Raw genomic sequence first — 15,299 nt, 5'->3', positions numbered from 1 at the left:
GTCAGAAGAATATCTTGCTTCTGCTTGTCTACTCTGCTTAAACAAACACAGTAGTTAAGTGGTTCGGCTGTGAATCAGCACTCTGCTGGTTCAAATCCCACTACTGCCATGAGCTCAGCAGGTGGCCTTGGGTAAGACATTCCTCTCAGCCCCACCCGTATTGTGGGGATAATAATAACACTAACTTGTTCACCACTCTGGGTGAGGCCCTAATCTGTCCAGAAGAGTGGTATATAAGCAGAGTTGTTGTTGTTGTTGTTGTTGTTATTAAAAATACAAAGAGGCGCCTACCAACTAATACAGCCTGTTAGAAGGTGGAAAATCACACATGTAGGAAGGCAAAAATAAATCAAATAAATGAAAAAGCAATAAAGGTCAAAGTGAAGGTATATGTTGAATATCTTAAGAGTACAGAGTTCATATTACCTTTTATATATACAATTAAACTACATGGACTATTATAAACCAATAAACAATTCACTGAAAAATCTTTATATCATCATTAATTATTAACAAGAAAATTAAACAGGTACAGTAAACAACTCAAGCCGGGAAGACATCCAACAGGTAAGCTTCCCATTCAACAGGAGCAGCAAGAAACTCCAGCTGGGAAGACATCCAACAGGTAAGCTTCCACAGTCTAACACTATCAGAAACAAGGAAAGTACTATATTTCTTATGTTTGCATATATATGTCCTTTACAATTCAACAGGTGCAGTGAGAAACTCCAACTGGGGAGACATCTAACAGGTAAGCTTCCACAGTCTAACACTATCAGAAACAAGGTTAGTAATATATTTCTTATATTTGCATATATATGTCCTTTACAATAAGCTAGGACGCCACGTTTGATTCATTGTCTCATGGTGCTGTAAGATTTCTTTCCTGTAATGTTTGTATGGTGGATTAAGTTTTCGCCCCTGAGGAGGTTACATTAACAAAACATCAGGTATCCTGCCGGCCCTGGGCAACAAGGGAGCACCTTCTGACATCCTGACACCACCGGTACCACCTTAAAAGGAAAAAGAAACTTATTGTCTACTCTGGTTGGCAGAGGCCAGCTGCCAAGATATTTCTCAAGCCTGATCCTTGTAAGTGGAGATGCCTTGGATTGCCTTCACGACCTTCTGAATGCAAAGTGTGCAGGCCTTCCTTGGTGTGAACGTGCTTTGAGTCAGCCCTTCTGTCTCACTACTGCCGATTCAGACTGGCAGCACCCATTTCCCAAGCTCTTAGGGCCAAGCTAGAAGTGACGAATTACACTTGCCTGGCAAGTGAACAGACTCACATGTATTCCTCCCTGTTCACTTGCACTCCACTGGCACTCCACTCGATCACGTCGTGATCGCTGAGCAGTGTTATTTTTCTTTGCTTGTTTTATATTAGAAGTGACAAGTGTTGAACCTAGAACCTTCTGAGTGCAAAGTGCATGCTCTGTCACCGCACTTTGGATCTTCATTGTGGGCCCTTTCCCTGGGGTTCTGATCTGGACTCGCAATCGCCTCCCCCCGGATTTTCAGGTGTGAATGTTTCTGCCACCACTTGGAGAGATTTTTCACACATCCCTGAACAGGTCAGTACTCCCGTCAAACGCTCTTTGGCAATTCCATCTGTTTTTGCCTTTGCAGATTAGAGAGCCTTCTTCTAACAGCCACCTGTACACCAGTACCATCACACCAAGGGAGTTTTAAGATCTGTTATCCAGAGGCTGAATTTAGACATGATGTGGAAGCCTGCTTTATTTTAATGACGAGGAACTGAAGAATCTAGGATTTGCTGCACTGACCATAATTCAGATCACCATTTGCCTCAGCCAATATTTGGCTCGGCACTTTCGCTATTTCCTTGTTTTTGTGCTCCGCTTGGAGTATTCTGTGCACATGGAACAGCAAAAACAGGGGAATTGCTCCCTCCTGGCCCCAACACTCTTTCAGCATGGGAAAACAGCTTGGGGGGGAAAGAGAATGGGGTATGGGGATTATAAACATGAACAGGAAGCCCAATAGGGGGGTAACACAGACTGAAGAAGATAAGCATCAGGGGAAAGGGAGGATAAAACACACAGAGTGATTCCGTACACATTAGATAATGCACTTCCAATCCTCTTTATAGATCATTTGGAACGGATTTTTTTGTGTGCGGAACAAAAATCCATCTCAAACGATTGATAAAGTGCATTTTCCAAAGTGTGCGGAATCAGCCACACAGAGAGAATTATTTATTTGTTTATTTACTTCATTTATACTCCACTTTTCTCCCCAATAAGGCACCCAAAGCAGCTTATATCGATCTCCATTTTATTCTCACAACAGCCCCGTGATATAGGTTAGACTGGCTCAAGGCCACCCAGCAAGCTTCCATGGCAGAATGGGGATTCAAACCTCTGCCTCCAAGATCCTAGTTTGACACCCGATAAACCCCGCTGGCTCTCCTCCAGAAGAAGACTAAGGTATTGGTGTTTTAGTGAGATTATTGAACCGAAGTTGCCGAGGCTTGGACTGATTGTAGGGCCAGAAGCATGTAAAGGTTTATTGCATCAAAAAGCAAAAACTATGCATTCAATGATATCCAGTGAGCCAGTTTGGTGTAGTGGTTAACAGTGGCAGGACTCTAATCTGGAGAGCCGGGTTTGATTCCCCACTCCTCCGCTTGAAGCCAGCTGGGTGACCTTAATAATAACATAATATTAACATTTGATTTATATACCACCCTTCAGGATGACTTAACACCCACTCAGAGCAGTTTACAAAGTATGTTATTATTATCTCCACAACAAAACACCTTGTGAGGTGGGTGGGGCTGAGAGAGCTAGAAGCTGTGACTGACCCAAGGTCACCCAGCTGGCTTCAAATGGAGGAGTGAGGAATCAAACCTGGTTCTCCAGATTAGAGTCCCACGCTCTTAACCAGTACACCAAACTTGCTCTCCTTGGGTCAGTCACAGCTCTCTCAGAGCTCTCTTAGCCCCACCCACCTCACAGGGTCAGTGTTGTAAGGATAATAATAACACTTTGTAAACTGCTCTGAGTGTGGCGTTAAGTTGTCCTGAAGAGCGGTCTATAATATAGGTTATGTTATTATATCAAAACATGCATTTGGAATTTAGCAGTTCAAAAATTCATGCTGCCAACTCTAACAAAGATGTCTTGTTAAGCTGACTCCCTTTTACTGGCCAGCAGTATCAAACATTTTAGGGCATGATTTAATGGCTCATTTTGTGGGTGACCTGTGGGAATCCCAATTCAATCTTAAGTCCAAGAGTTCTGTTGATTTTCTTTTCAGCCGTGGTTCTCTTCCTTCTTGCTTCTCAGGGACCAAGCAAACAGGGCAGGGTGCTCATAGCACATGGTTATCTGGGTCTGCACCACCTCAGAAAACATGAGGGGTAGTTAGTTCCCACATCAAATGCTGGCCACACACGTTAAATTCTTAATGATCTTCTCATATGCTGTCAAGACGTGGTACGGTCCTGTGCAGGACTGTACCATCTATCTCACAGAGGAAATGTGGATGCTGGAGTAGACCTGGGTGGATATATTTGTTACACATATATCTCATCTTTTGTCCACCATTGAATTTAGGGTTGCTCACTGCCATGTCATCACTTTTGGTTATGTACCCGGAAGTGATATCACAGTGATGCTCTATGAATTTCCCAGATCTCTCTGGTAAAAACCATAGAGATGTGGGAAATGCCTAGATGTTACTGTGACACCCCTTGTCTCCACTGGAGGCAGGAGACTTGGCCACCTTGATGAAAGCTGAGGTGTTGATACATGGAGTTCCTGGTAGATCCCATCCCAGAACCCACCAAACCCAAACCTGCTTAGCTTCATCAAAGCTGTTGTGCCACTGCTTTATTGTGTCTGACCGTGTCAGGAGAAAAAAGGGGAATACAAATGTCTTAAACAAGCAAATGAATTTTTAAAATCCTCTTTTCCAGCTAAATATTGCACCCCCAAGTGTCTCAAAAGACAGAGCAAAGAATTACAGTTCAATGAAAATGTTTATTGGGGAGGGTGTTCTCAGTGGCCTGACGCCTGCCCTTCCTCAGATGGGCCCACCAACGTCAGTCGGAAGCAGTAGGTAAGGGGGCTGTCAGTTGGATCTGGACCAAGACACGATGGAAGGTGCCCGGTTGCATCCTATTCTCCTGACTCTATCGGCGGGAAGATGAGAGGGTTCTCAGCTGGACTGGGATCCAGGAATGATGGAGGGGACCTGCCAGCTTCCTGCCCCTCGCTCTGATACCCCTATTCATGACATACATTTTGCTAGCATACCCCAGGGATTCATATTTCTGCTAGAATTATACACCCAACCTTGCGATGTGCTGCTGTTATACTCAGCAAATGACGCAAGATGTTTTTTCCCCCTTTTCACTAACAGTGCTGGTGGGAGGTGGAAATCTTAGTCCTCCCGCGTGGCAGATTACTTTGTAACCTGCTGAATTTGGCCCGCAGCAGAAACGGGTCGCTTGCCTTTGCCCTGGCCTGCCATTTGCAACATTGCTGGCATCGTGCCACCCATCTGTGCATGAACTTTGGAAACACATTTCTCAGCCTCAGCTCTGATGCGTTATTTCGGCCGGAGGAGCCCCAAGAGCGGGAAGGCGGCTGCAGTGAATGAGCTAAAGGAGAGCAAAAGCCTCCAGGCTGAAAACAGGAAGTGTGGTGCAACTATTTTTAGTGACCTCTCCAGCTCGGATAATGTAGTGAGCAACCTAGATATGGATATCCATTTGGGGCAAAATTGCGTCTGAGGCTTGGTTTCAACACGAGCCTGGCTGAACCCAAAGCACTTTTTCTGCCCATGCAGAGCAGCTATGCCTGCTGCATAACGGCTTTGCGCAGGTACCAGCCCAATTTCAACAATACACTGCGCTAGCACAATATCACCCACTGGGGAAGTGCTTTCTCCTTGGCAGCATCATACTTAAATCAAGCAAATACCAGCAACGTGGCAAAAAGGTTAATTATTTTCTTTTTCCTGTAGAGGTTTCAGTTGTGTGCGGGACATGAAATGGAATAGCCTGTTCATGATCTGATGTGGCAAAAAAAATATTACTCATATTCTGCATCAGCAGGGCTCATTTTGAGGGAGGACGCATAGGAACAGTTCCGGCAGTTCCCCAAAGGGGTCACATGTCAGGTGGCCCCGCCCACCTGACTCTCAGCCATTTTGGGCCCGTTTCGGCCTGGATTGGAGCCAAAACAGCCCAGATTGGGCCTCTGATGGGTGGTGGATCACTCTCCCGCTCAGCAGTGGCCCGATCCTGACCATTTTGGGCCCTTTCGTCCATTTTCAGCCCCTTTTTGCCATTTTGGGCCCAATTTCAGCCCTGAATGGCTAGGATTGGGTCCAAAACAGCCAGGATAGGTGATGTCAGGGAGTGTGGCATATACAAATCAGTTATGCTAATGACACACTTCCGGTGATGGCAAGGGGCGTGGCATGTGCTAATGAGTTATGCTAATGAGTTATGCCAATGAGTTCCTCTAGCTCTTTTTCTACTAAATGACCCCAGTGCATCAGTATTGTACAGGCAAACATGTCATGGCTGGGGGAATTTCATGCCTGCCGTGTAGGAAAGCTCTTATATTGGCACAAAGGACTGGAGTTTAGCAGGAACTTGGTATCTCACCTTCCAAATCCACAGGGAAACAGGCTTTCCAAATAAAGCCATCACCTCAATGTTATGGGTCAGGAGGAGGGATTTAAAGCAGCATTAAAAGATTGCGGCAATAAAAACAATCTGATCTCAAGCAAACAGAAGACAAACAGTAAAACCAGAAATAAAATCAGTTGATCGGCAGTAATAAAAGCAGGCCTCAAACCACAGTTCCGCTCAAAGGCCTTTAGCAAGAAAAAAAAAATTATGAGGGAGTCCCCTGAAAAGCCAGCTGATGCCAACTGGTGTCGTGCACTTTCTGTTTACTGGAGCTTTAAAGGAGACAATGAAGCCCTGTTCCTTTTAGCCACTGGCTTCAGAAGGGTGGTCAGCGGGCAGAACTAACCATATCTCATGCCAGAAAAGATACTGCCTGAGGACGCCTGGGCACAGCTGTTTCCTCATGTGTCGCATTCATAGCCTGCGTTTCTTCCCCTGTGGAAACATATTCATTTACTTCAGTCATAACCCTCTTTTCTCCCCAATGGACACCCAAAGTGGCTTTCATCATTCTCCTCTCCTCCAGTTTATCCTCACAACAATCCTATGAGGTAGGTTAGGCTGAATGTGTGTGACTGGCCCAAGGTCACCCAGCAAGCTTCTGTGGAGGAGTGGGGATTCGAACCTGGGCCTCCCAGGTCCTAATCCAACCATTAGACCATGATGGCATAAACAGAGTACCCATTAAGTTTATCCCATCCAGGCCTTGACTTGACTGAAATTATCTTCTGTTTCAGCATTGTGACTATCCGTTCAATTCTGTGCAGAGTTACTTCGGTCTAAGCCAGTTTGGTGTGGTGATTAAGAGAGCGTGACTCTAATCTGGAGAACTGGGTTTGATTCGCCACTCCTCCGCTTGAAGACAGCTGGATGACCTTGGGTCACTCACAGCTCTTTTAGAGCTCTCTCAGCCCCACCCACCTCACAGGGTGATTGTTGTGGGGATAATAATGACATACTTTATAAACCACTCTGAGTGGGTGTTAAGTCATCCTGAAGGGCAGTATATAAATCGAATGTTGTTTGTTGTTGTTGTTGTTGTTGTTAAGCCCAGTGAAACCAACACACTTAGACCACAGTTAGGATTGGGCTGTGTAGCTTGTAGTTTTGAACCACAGCTTTCATGGTGAGGTCACAAGGAATGCCTTGAACCACACTTGGGAGTGACAGGATTTGAGTTTCAGGGTGTCAGCTTTTGAGAGTCAGAGCTCCCTCTTCAGACATGAGTAGGAATGGAGATCCTTGAGTCTCTATATCCCAGCCAGAAGGTGGGTAGGGTGTTACAAAGGAGAGCATCGGGATATAAAAATACAATGGTAAAATGCAGCGAAATTAGCATCTGTAATTAAATAAATCCAGAGGAGTTAGCCGTGTTAGTCTGTAGTAGCAGAATAGGAAAGAGTCCAGTAGTTGGTTAGTCTTAAAAGTGCTACTGGACTCTTCCCTGTAATGAAATAAGAATCCTAAATCTCTGTTCCGCCCCAGAGGGGGAAAGCTACTGTTCTGAGTCGGTGAATGAACTCCATTTCAGCAATCTCACATCAAGAGCTGGCAAGCAGTGGAGTTCTCATGACATAGACCTATGGTGTTCCAAGCGGGCGGCACGGCTGAACAACGGAGCAGCAGCATTTGGGACCTGTTGCAGCTTCTGGGTGAGATCGGGGCGGGTGTCTTTGGGGACTTGTGACAGGGCCACAGTTTTCAAACCTTTGGGGGATTCTGGCCCTTGGGTGTGTAACCCAAGAAGAAAAGAAGTACAGGCACACCAGAGCATGGTTCCTCCTTGCTTGTCCCCTAAGACAGGCTGCTTTGACTGGATGGTGAACTATCGCTGAGTTATAGTATTTATTGGTAACTAGGTTTTCCTGTGTGGACAAGACCATCCAGTTGTGATTGATAGCACCATATCCAACAGTCATAGATCCAGAGGAGTTAGCCATGTTAGTCTGTAGTAGCAAAATAGAAAAGAGTCCAGTAGCACCTTTAAAACTAACCAACTTTACTGTAGCATAAGCTTTCGAGAATCACAGTTCTCTTTGTCATCTGACAAAGAGAACTGTGATTCTTGAAAGCTTATGCTACAGTAAAGTTGGTTAGTCTTAAAGGTGCTACTGGACTCTTTTCGATATCCAACAGTGTGTGTAAGCCATTTACGACCTCTTGTCCTGAGAATAAGGCATGGAAGAATTAACTCAGCAATGGAGATTAAAATCCTAAACAGAGTTACTCCAGTCTAAGCCCACTGATTTCAATGTGCTTAGACTGGAGTAAGTCTGCTTAGGATTTCACTCTAAGTTGGTTGTTGGGGGTTTTCCGGGCTGTATTGCCGTGGTCTTGGCATTGTAGTTCCTGACGTTTCGCCAGCAGCTATGGCTGGCATCTTCAGAGGTGTAGCACCAAAAGACAGAGATCTCTCAGTGTCAGTGTCGTGACACTGAGAGATCTCTGTCTTTTGGTGCTACACCTCTGAAGATGCCAGCCACAGCTGCTGGCGAAACGTCAGGAACTACAATGCCAAGACCACGGCAATACAGCCCGGAAAACCCCCAACAACCATCGTTCTCCGGCCGTGAAAGCCTTCGACAATACATCACTCTAAGTTATTTATTTATTCTCTCAGTTTATACCCTGCACTCCTCAATGGGGACCCGAAGTGGCTTACATCCTTCTCCTTTTTATTCTCTCAACAACCCTGTGAGGAAGATGTATTGTCGAAGGCTTTCACGGCCGGAGAACGATGGTTGTTGTGGGTTTTCCGGGCTGTATTGCCGTGGTCTTGGCATTGTAGTTTCTGACGTTTCGCCAGCAGCTGTGGCTGGCATCTTCAGAGGTGTAGCACCAAAGAGACACTGAGAGATCTCTGTCTTTTGGTACTACACCTCTGAAGATGCCAGCCACAGCTGCTGGCGAAATGTCAGGAACTACAATGCCAAGACCACGGCAATACAGCCCGGAAAACCCACAACAACCTGTGAGGAAGGTTAGGCCGAGGGTGTGTGACTGGCTTAAGGTCACCCAGCAAGCTGCCGTGTGGGAATTCAAAGCTGGGTCTCCTAGATACTAGTCCAAATCTGCCATCTAGCTGGTTGCAGCTCGGGCTGTTTCATGTTGGATCCTTTGTGTAACATCTTATGAGGCACCTGAAAGAGAACAGGTAAAGGAACATGAGAAGGATTTAAATACTGTCATAAATGGATATATACTTACCGTGCAGTACATACCTGGAGAGTTTGTTTGTTACTGAGAAGACTTTAATGGGACATTGAGTCTGTGTAGAAACTTTAAAATTTGTAGACTTTTGAATGTATTATGTTTAGAAATTATTAAGACTGTATGAATACACTTTCTGGATAACTGTATGAATGTTTGATATATTCATGATCATTTTGGTTTGATCACATATCATCACAATATATAGAGATACTTTCTAGTTTCCTGGGTGGGTTTCCACTTCTTTTGCTTGAGTAGAAATTCAAAGCTGGGTCTCCCAGATACTAGTCCAACACCCTAACTACTATACCACACTGCCTTTTCATGGCAATAGACTCTGCACTCCATACATTTGCAGAAGAAAGAAACGAATTTAAGCATTATAAGCTGCTCTGAGTATCTGCCTTGGGCAGGCATAGATCTGTGATTAGTTCACTGCTTCTTTGCTCCAAACGGGCCCCTCTGGAGGTCAGCCATCTTCAGAAAAAAGCTGTATTCGCACACACTTGTGCATAACAGCAAGATTCCAGGAGCACCTTGAAAACCGACAAGATTTCCAGGGTGAATAGCTTTTGGGACTCAAAGCTTCCTTTGTCAGATACAAGTAGCAAGGATTTGACAGAGGGCATGTGAGTCTCAAAAGCTCATTCCCTGGAAAAAAAATTTGGTCTTTAAATTGCTACTGGACTCCAGTCTTGCTGTTCTACTGCAGATCAACAAAGCTACCCACTTGCGCATAATGTACGGTTTGGCACTCAGAGTGTAGACTCAGCAAGCTGGCTTACAACAGAGATGCTCCTGCTTACATGGCTGGCATGCTTGAGTTATTGAGCCATGACCAGCTGGAGACCAATTTGCTAGGAGAAATTAAGTCAGACAGGAGGCAAGAGGACAGACTTTGCAGAGCGGAGACTCTCTTGCACTTTATGGGCGCTCTTGGAGCCCATCTCGGTCTGCCGACTTCTTGAACAGGATTCCCTGGTCAGAACGGAGCTGAGTTTTGATCCCCGTCTGACTTTTGGTTCACGTTGCCCCGCTTAACCACCTTGAGGATCACAGCTATTGAAGGCATGTTCGTGTGTGTTTTTAACCCGAGTACACTTTCTCTTTTGTTTGTCCGGTGGTCTCCAGATTGCCCTTGTCTGCTTTAGCCCTGCCCCACGGGAGGGAGAGGGGCAGGGGGATGGCTGCTTCAGGGGGCCTTCTGTCCACAGCTGCACCAGGCCAAGGAGGGTCTCTTCCCTTTTCTTTGCTCCTTGCAAAATCAATCTGTTGACAGCTCACTCACCCCCCCCCCCTCAACCGCCTCCAAAAATGTATTGGCCATTCAGCCCCAACAGGCCTCCCGGAGCCCCTTTTTGTCCCACGGAGGACTCCAGACCCTCTCATTAGTGCTTATTACTGTGAGCAATTTGACAGCCTCCCGGCCTGCTTACGAAACCTCCCTATTCAGCCTTGCCCAGAGCTGCCCTCCTGCTCAAAAGAAACGGAAGTATTCAACCGGCTGAATAGAGGGGGAAAGCTGGTTTTGCTTCTCCTCCCTCCTCATTCTTGTTACTTCTGATACAATATTTGCCTCTTTGTTTGGCTAGAGAGAGACAGTTCAAGCCAACTTTCCAGCATGCCTTTCTTCAGCACTTTGTTTAATGTAAATATCCCATGTTTTCCTGGTTCTTTTAATCTATTTATCTACTCTATGTACTCTACGTACTCGGTCTGTCTCTGCATTAATATAGAACTTGATTTAGTGGCTCCATCTCTGAGAACAATAGAATAGCCAGCATAACATAGGGGTTAGAATGCCAGACTAGGATCCAGAAGGCCCAGGTTTGAATCCCCAGGCGCATGCTGGATGATCTTGGGCTGGTCACACACTGGCAGTCTAACCTACCTCACAGGGTTGTTGTGAGAATAAAATGGAGGAGAAGAGAAGGAGTCCGCACTGGGGAGAAAGGCAGGGTACAAATAAAGTAAATAAAACATCTAATAGAACAAATTTAATTCACATTTTAATATACATGTTCCATATTTAAGGTAGCAGTACATCATGCTATATTGAGTCTTGCTGAATCCCAGACTCCAAGCATACTGGTCCCAGTTCACAAGCAACTAAGCACACTTCTATGCTTTGGTTTGCTTGGGGGAAAAGCTGAAGTACAAAAGGTGAGAATCCCCCCAGAGCCCCCATTGCTGTTGGCACTGGGGGTAGAAAGAGAAAGAGACCTTGGCAGGAGTCAGTGAGCAGAGCCGAATGTTAATGGTCCTCCAGTTCAGGCATAGTTGAAAAACATGGGTTTGGGGCAGTGTTGTATAGTGGTTAGGGTTTGGGAACTAGGATCTGGGAGACTCGGGTTCAAATCCCCACTCTGCCATGGAAGCTCACTGGATGACTCTGGGCCAGTCACACACTATCTACCTAGGAAAGAAAGAAAGAAAGAAAGAAAGAAAGAAAGAAAGAAAGAAAGAAAGAAAGAAAGAAAGAAAGAAAGAAAGAAAGATGTAATCTCTCCAAATTTCAAAATAAGACAAGATGGCCAAACATACATCCTTGATTAGGGAAAGGTCATTAGATAAATATATTGTTACCTGGAAACCCCTTATAGATTTTTTGCGGGAAACAGAGAGAAATTAGTTGATGGTTTGTGCTTTTGAAGATTAGGAGGGGGGAAAGAAAATATTTAGAGGGTAAAAATTTAGGGTTAAGGTATCATATTGATGTAAAGGTAAATTTGGAGTTAGGGTATGATATATAAGACTTATATATCACAGTACTTATTTCTTATTATTTTTATTATCACATGGTACTTATTTCTAATTTCTTTTGTTTTCTAGTTATGTTTTTTTATACTTTTTTCTCTTTTTATCAGTTGTTCTTAGAAAATTGTTTTAATAAAAAAGATTTATATAAAAAAACCAAACTCCAAAATAAGCTACACTGTAAGTAAAGGAGCAATCCGAAGCGTGTTTACAGAGAAGTAAGTCCCATTTTATTTAATGTGGCCTATTACTCCTAAGGACTGCAGCCTCGGTGCAAAACGTTGAATGTTCGCAATAAAAATCCTTTCAATAGATTCTGACAGGGTCTGAATTGGCTGAAAACCACAGGAAAGAGATACGGTGGTCACGGTGAATAGCTCCCTGAAATTATCAACTTAGTGTGTGACAACAGCAAAAAAAAGACAGATTTCATGCCAGGGGGTTATATGAAAAGGGATTGAAAACAAAATGTTGTAATGCCTTTATATAAATCTATGGTACATCCACATTTGAAATACCACATACAGTTCTGGTTCCTCTTTCAAAAAAGGGATATTGTAGAGCTGAGAAGGATACACACACACAAAAACAACCATCAAGAAGTTGGAGCGCTTTTCTTCTGAAGAAAGGACAGAGGTTTTTCAGTTCTGGGGGCAGGGGAGAGAAGAGAAGGAGAGAAAGCAGTTTATAAAATGATGGAAAGGGCAGAGAATGCGGGAAAAGAGAATATAATCTCCCTCTCCCCAATATGACAGCTACGCAAGATCCCCCAAGAAAATCAATCAGCAGACAAAAGGGGCATACTATTCCACTCAACAGGCAGCTGGCTTGTGGAACTCATTCCATGGGACATGACTGAAGATTAGTCATTTGAATGGCTTAATAGAAGGGTTTGGAGTGGACGAATTCATGGAAGGAAAGCCCATCAACTTTAAGCCAGGATAGCTAAATGGAACCTTTGTGTTCAGAGGCAATGTCCTTCTGAATTCCAGATGCTGGAGATATACAATAGGAGTAGGCCTTCACACCCTGCACATAGATGTTTTGGAAACATCTGACCAGATGTGGACCCAGTTGGAGTCGTCTTAAAATGGCAAATGGAGAGCCAGTTTGGTGTAGTGGTTAAGAGCAGCAGGACACTAATCTGGAGAATCGGGTTTGATTCCCCACTCTTCCGCTTGAAGCCAGCTGGGCGACCTTGGGTCAGTCACAGCTCTCTCAGAGCTCTCTCAGCCCCACCCACCTCACAGGGTGATTGTCATGAAGATAATAATAACATCCTTTGTAAACCACTCTGAGCGGGTGTTGTTGTCCTGAAGGGCAGTATATAAATCGAATATTGTTGTTGTTGTTATAACTGAATATATTTGAAGAAGCAATGAGTACAATATGAAGTATAGTCAATGACTCAGACATTCAACTGATTTATGCTACAGTCCTAGACACATTTACTTGAAGGCCCCCTGACGTTATGCAAGATTCCTGCCCATTAACTTGGTTGGATCAAACTGAAATCAATGAACTTGGTAGGAACCTGTGTTCTTTGGTTCCATTGATTTTGAAGGAATTTGGGGCTGGTTAGAATTTCTTCATGCAGTGACTTACCGCTCAGAGAATTGTAGCAGAACGCGAACAACGTCCTTTCAAAAATGCCCTGCTTCGAGTCTTACGAAAACATTGTCTGGAGACTGAGGACCTCTTACAGATGTGCGAGTGATTCCCTCAGGGGATGAAGGCAAATGGGCGAATTCACCTGTAATTTTTAACTTGAGTTAAACAAATTAGCCCTGACTTGGATAGCCCCGGCAAGCCAAATCTCATCAGATCTTGGAAGGTAAGCAGGGTCCACCTGGGTTAGTAATTGGATGGGAGACCCCCCACCAAAGACCAGGGTTGCAGAGGCAGACAATGGCAAACCACCTCTGTTAGTCTCTTGCCATGAAAACGCCACTAGGGGTGGCGATAAGTCAGCCATGACTTGAGGGCACTCTCCTCTACCTCTAATGCCTCAGGTAGCCTTAATTTAAATAAATAAATACGATATGATTCTTTTAACTGGAGATGCCTGGGATTGAACCTAGGACCTTCTGCATGCTATGCAGATGCTCTGTCCCTGAGCCACAGCCTGTCTCTAAGTCTCCCATTTTGTTTTGCTCCATCAGACTAACACAGCTACTCTTCTGGAGCACCGAGAGCTGCTTTACAGGCATCGTAATGTCAGTGCAAAGGGGAGATGGAAGTGCCTAACCTGCATACACGTGAGATGACTGCAGCCCTCCCTCCAGATGTTCCTGCACCTGGAGAAGAGAATCCAACAAACATGGGATGTGCACTGCCCACCATGAAGTTCTCCTGTGCATGCTTCATTGGTATGAATGAGGAATATGCAAGGCCATTACTGAGCAGGAGGGGGAAGTGAAAATGGCCCTGGAGGAAACTCGGCTGAGCAGCTCCTACCAGCCAGCACGTCAGGAGCCACGGAGTCTGTGGCCTTGACAATGGGCGTCCATCCATCCACTCGCCCTCATCCTGCAACATGGTGGCTATGCAGGGGGAGATAATTGGTGAGCTGGCCCTGATTACCGGGGAAGGGTCTAAGCCAAGTGCCCCCTGGAGCCTCTGGCAGAGTTGCTGGGGCTTGGCCACCAGAAGCCCTTAGGGCAGTGGACCACTGGGAAAATTCCCTGTAAGTGAAACGTCCAATCTGCCCCTGTTACTTAGCACTCATATAACTTCCATCCAGGGCTCATTTCAAGGGGGAACGCACAGGAACACAGTTCTGGCAGTTCCCCAAAAAGGTCACATGGCAGGTGGCTCCGCCCACCTGACTCGGCCATTTTGGGCCCGTTTCGGCCTGGATGGGGGCCGAAACAGCCTGGATCAGGCCTCTAACGGGTGGTGGATCTCTCTCCTGCTCATCAGCAGCCTGATCCTGACCTTTTTGGGCCCCTTTTCAGCCATTTTCAGCCCCTTTTTGCCATTTTGGGCCCAATTTCGGCCCTGAATGACTAGGATTGGGTCCAAAACAGCCAGAATAGGTGATGTCAGGGTGTGTGGCATACGCAAATCAGTTATACTAATGATACACTTCCAGAGATGGTAAGAGGCATGGCATATGCTAATGAGTTATGCTAATGAGTTCCTCCAGCTCTTTTTCTACGAAATGACCCCTGCTTCCATCCATAACTTCCACGGGGCGTACCTAAGAGAGCCCTGACCTAGATAACTCAGCTTAACCCAACTTTGCCAGATCTTGGAAGCTAAGCAGGGTCAGTTTAAGATTAGTACCTAGGAATTGCTCTGCAGAGGTAGGCAAAGGCAACCCCCCCCCCATAATGTCTCTTGCCTTGGAAAACCTGAAGAGCCACCATAAGTCAACTGTGACTTGACCTCAAAACAAAACAAACCCTAGAAGGCCTTTCCCCATCCCCCACTGTCTTTAATGGCACCCCAAATCTGCCACCAGCCATCACTGCCTTGTCACAACAACTCATGAAAGGGCTGCCTCTGCACAGAAAGCCACAGCAAGCCCACTGGTCCACTGCCCATCCTGGAGTTTAGAGCAGCGCCCCCCAACCTTTTTGGCACCAGGGACTGGTTTCGTGGAAGACAATTTTTCCACGGACCGGGGTGGGGATGGTTTGGGGACGATACAATTGTG

Source organism: Eublepharis macularius, chromosome 2 (assembly GCF_028583425.1).
Source record: "Eublepharis macularius isolate TG4126 chromosome 2, MPM_Emac_v1.0, whole genome shotgun sequence".
Classification (NCBI taxonomy): Eukaryota; Metazoa; Chordata; class Lepidosauria; order Squamata; family Eublepharidae; genus Eublepharis; species Eublepharis macularius.
This window is presented reverse-complemented; position numbering follows the sequence as displayed.